Below are 4,113 nucleotides of genomic sequence, written 5' to 3'. Positions count from 1 at the left end.
ACCTGAGGCTCCCTAAGTTTATAAATAGGTAAAAATTTTCTCTTTCTATGTTGGGGCATTTTCCCTAAAATATAGCTTTATGATACTGTTTTTGTGAATAAATGTAACACCTCATTATAATATTTGTAGAAAATACAAACATGATAAGTAGGGAAATAAAAAAAACCACTACTCCCCATCACCCAAAGATAACCACTGTTAATTTTTAGTATATTTCCTTTCTATCTTCTTTCTTTATAGATATGCATTAAAATTTTTACAGAGGATATATATGTATATATAAAAACACACATATGTATGTGTATATGTGTAATTCTAGCCTTTTCTCCCTGTGTAATCATGAGCACTTTTGCCACATCATTAAAAATTCTTTCCAACATTTTCATGTCCTCCAAAGTATGTCAACATCTGAACAAACGGAGATTTCTTCATTGTTCCTTTCACTCCTTTTCTCCTCTGTGCAGCAGTGGCCCTTCTTACAAGGCAGATTAGATTCTGAAACAAAGCCCCTTTGTTCCTGACTCCAGGACCACACACACACACACGCCAAACTGGCACAAGCCCATGGTCGTGATTTCTTCTGTGAAAATACCTGAGGTTGAGATGGCCGGGGATTGAGGGAATGCTGCAGTTGGATTCACCCAGAGGCGATTATGCTGCTGTGAACAGATGCATTGGGCATCATTTCAATAAGAATGATGGTCCCAGAGCCCCAGCTTTCTTCCCTCACTCCCCCCTCTCCTGAGTTGCAGGAAGGGGGACAGAGGTGCTGGCCTCTCCTGTCCAGCTCGGACTCGATGCCCCAGGCCTGTTCCAGCTACCCCTGGGCCTGCTGGTGCCAACTGTGGCATCCTGGCAGACACTCCCTCCCCCTCTGCCCCCAGCCACACATCTGAGGAGTTGACAGGTGTCTCAGGCAGTGACTGATTATCCACCAAATTGCTACTCATACTGCAATTATTGACAGTGAGTTCCCTAAACAGTCCCAAATGCCTGTCTGTCCAATGCCAGGGCCCCTACAAGGTTCACGGCTGTCCCCCAGCCCAGAAAGGCTAAGTCAGAAGATATCAGAGTCTCAAGGTCCACGAGGCAGAAGTAGACTCCACAGTCGGTCTCACTCCACCACCTAATGAGACTGACCCTCCCGCTATTGGTTTCAGGACGATCTGGACACAGTGATGACGCCCTTGGACAGGGATCTCCAAACCTAGCCACACAGAGCTTCTTAGAGGAGCAGGGTTGTGGGCCCGCAGTGTGCTTAATAAATCAGAGCCCAGGTGACTCCTATGCACAGTAAAATTTGAGAAGCATTGCTCTAGGCCAGTGATTCTCAAATGTGAGTGGGCATCAGCATCACCGGGAGGCTTGTTAAACCTGCTTGCTGGGCCCCACCCTCACAGTTTCTGATTCAGTAGCCCTGGAGTGGGGCGTGAGAACTTGAGTTTCTAACAAGTGTCGGAGCAACGGCTCAGGTGGCTGGTCCGAGGGCCATCTGTTGAGCAGCAATGATCTGAGCACTATTTCTTTCTTCTTTCATCTTCAGTGGGCCTTGAGGATCTCTGTGTGTTTGTCACTTTTCTTCGCCACATTCTTCTCAGCCCATTTCTGCCGCTTTCTGAGTGACTTCATCTTTCTGTAGTGCATCTTGGCTGTCTCCTTCCTCTTCTCCTCCAGTGGGGCTGTCCCAGCCGGGTACCTCCAAGCCAGCCTCGTGAGCCAGGAGCCCCAGGGAGCCAAGCTGGCAGGTGGACTCTGAACACGCAACCTTGAGGGCAGGAGGAACCACCGTCGCTTGTGTGTGTCATAAGGGGGTGGGAACCCATCCAACACCTGGGGGCAGCCCAGGGCGGCCTGTCCACGTTTGGTCTTATGGAGCAGCCTCGCATGGTCAGCCAAAAGATGCAGGTGGAGCCTGGAAAGTGGTGGGAACCATGGGACAGGTTGATGTTCACATGCTGAAAGAGAAAGGCCAGGTACATCAGCTTATTCCTGCAGAAGTTGCCAGAAATGTTGATGCCCTCATGGTGCATGACCAATCTGCTGACCCAGCTGGACCTGCCTGGCACGGGTCGCAAGGTGGCCCAGGTGATGGTCTTGGGCATTGAGCACCAGGACATGCCCCTCTGTCATCTTCAGCAGTCACCTGGGGAAAAATGCTGAGTGCTGTTCCTTATTAAAATTTAAAATGAAAACTTGATGTCCAGACCCCACTCCAGAGCGTCTAACTGAATTGGGGCCAGGGCATGGGAATTTGTCAGCAATCCTCAGGTAATTCTACAGTGCAGCCAAGATGGAGAATCACTATGCTATGTTTCTTACGTTCCGAGAGAGACATTCGGAATTAGAACTAATTGGTGAGAAGTGTCCAGTGTTTCTCTATGGAAGCTTACAAAACACTGAGAAAGTGGGCATCTGGGTGTTGAAAGGGGTTTTTTTATGCTGGAAGAAATCACCCCACTCTTAGTTCTTCCAAAAAAATGCTTTCTAACAATGGGACAAGTTGCCAGGGTACACTGAGAATCAAGTGAGAGGGGATGCTCACCAACATACTGAGCCATGGGGACTCATGGGTAGATTTGAGCTTTGTTACATTCCCCATTTCAGTGGGTAAGAATTTATGAATTCCTGCAAAAGACCTTTTCTATTTTAACAACATTTTGTTGACTCCTTGACTTGCCCTTCACTTCCTAAAGAGGTGACCCTAATTGAAAATACAGGAGAGAGGGAGAAGGCTAGGGTGCTTTTTTTGAGATTTTTCCCTCAACCCAAAGCAATCCTATGAATAAATCACTTGTGTCCAATAATTTTCCACCAACTCTAAAGAATTTGAGATCATGGAACTGACCACAAATGGACCCTCCACGGAGGGTGGTAGGACAATGAACTTCTCGCACTTGATTCTTTTCTTAAAATTTCTTTCGCCTCTTCATACTTTATTCATTAAGCTCTCCTTTCACCTTCAGCTGCTCGACCAGCTCAGCTTGGTGAACATCTTGTCCAGGGCAGCTGAAACCCTTTCCCTGATATTTCCTTCTCACCACAACCCCGGCCCCGAACTCCAGGCTCCATTCCCTTCTCCCATCACCATCTTCACCAGCTGTTGGGAGAGGATGGAGCAGGGCAGGGGCAGCCTGCCCACCCCAGATGCTCCACCCAACTCAACTATGGGGAACTCCTGACATGTTAACAATACACTTAAGAAAAGAAGACAGGCATTCGATGTTTCCCACCCGATGGTTACCTAAGGCCTCAAAACAAAACTCTGACTTATAGATAACCTTTATAAAAGACTGTTTGACAAAAGCCAAAGAAAATAATTCACTTTCACTTTAATCAGAAACCTACCCTCCTTGAGGCTCTTTTTCCCCTCTACCCTCAATTTATTGTCACACTCCCCTCAATTACAACTTTGCTATTCCTTCTTCTCCTGACTTCCTAAATGAGCTATGCTTTGGCAGGGGGTTATTTTTCTATTTATTTAATTTTCAGAAAAGGAGCATTCACATTTACATTGTCATTTCAAATCTTCTAGCCTAAAAGGCTGGGGTAGAAGTTGAATTAAAATGCTAATCCAGACCTAAGGTAAGAGCTGTAATTAAGGATTTTTCAAAACCTCAGAAAGATGGACAAAAATGTCCTGCAGGATTAAGGATTTCATTAGCTATCCACTGTCCTGAACCAACTAGTTTGCTTAGTTGTAAACCTCTCAGATGGGGAAAATGGTTTAAAGCATTGCTGTAATTTGCCAAGGCAGCCAGAATGCAATATACCAGAAATGGACTGGCTTTTATAAGGTTAAATGTAAATATTTAGTTACAAATCTACTGTTTCTCAGAAGAAAGGCAGCTGGCTTTCCTCTAGGTTTCTCTGTCACATGGGAAGGCACACAAGCAATGTCTGCTGGCTTTCTCTCCCAGCTTCTGGGTTCAAATGGCTTTCTCTGGGGCGTTTCCCATCTGCATCTCCAAACGTGTGGGTCTGTGTCGGCTCTGAGCCCTGAACTAAACTATGCTGGACTGCACTGAGCTGTGAAGAGCTGTTTCTCTCTTCTGACTTCTCCTTTTAAGCCAGACCTATTGGAGAAGGCACTCCCCTTAGTTGACGCAGATATAA

The 4,113-nt window shown here is 46.2% G+C and overlaps 1 pseudogene; it reads right to left on the bottom strand.

The window, feature by feature from the left end:
• Positions 1-707: 707 nt before the first annotated feature.
• On the bottom strand, positions 708-3,360 carry LOC143651666 (large ribosomal subunit protein uL13 pseudogene; annotated as a pseudogene).
• Between the last annotated feature and the right edge of the window lie 753 nt (positions 3,361-4,113).

This window comes from Tamandua tetradactyla, chromosome 12 (assembly GCF_023851605.1).
Source record: "Tamandua tetradactyla isolate mTamTet1 chromosome 12, mTamTet1.pri, whole genome shotgun sequence".
In the NCBI taxonomy this organism is placed as follows: domain Eukaryota; kingdom Metazoa; phylum Chordata; class Mammalia; order Pilosa; family Myrmecophagidae; genus Tamandua; species Tamandua tetradactyla.
Note: the sequence above shows the minus strand (reverse complement) of the source record. Positions and strands in the feature narration are given on the sequence as shown.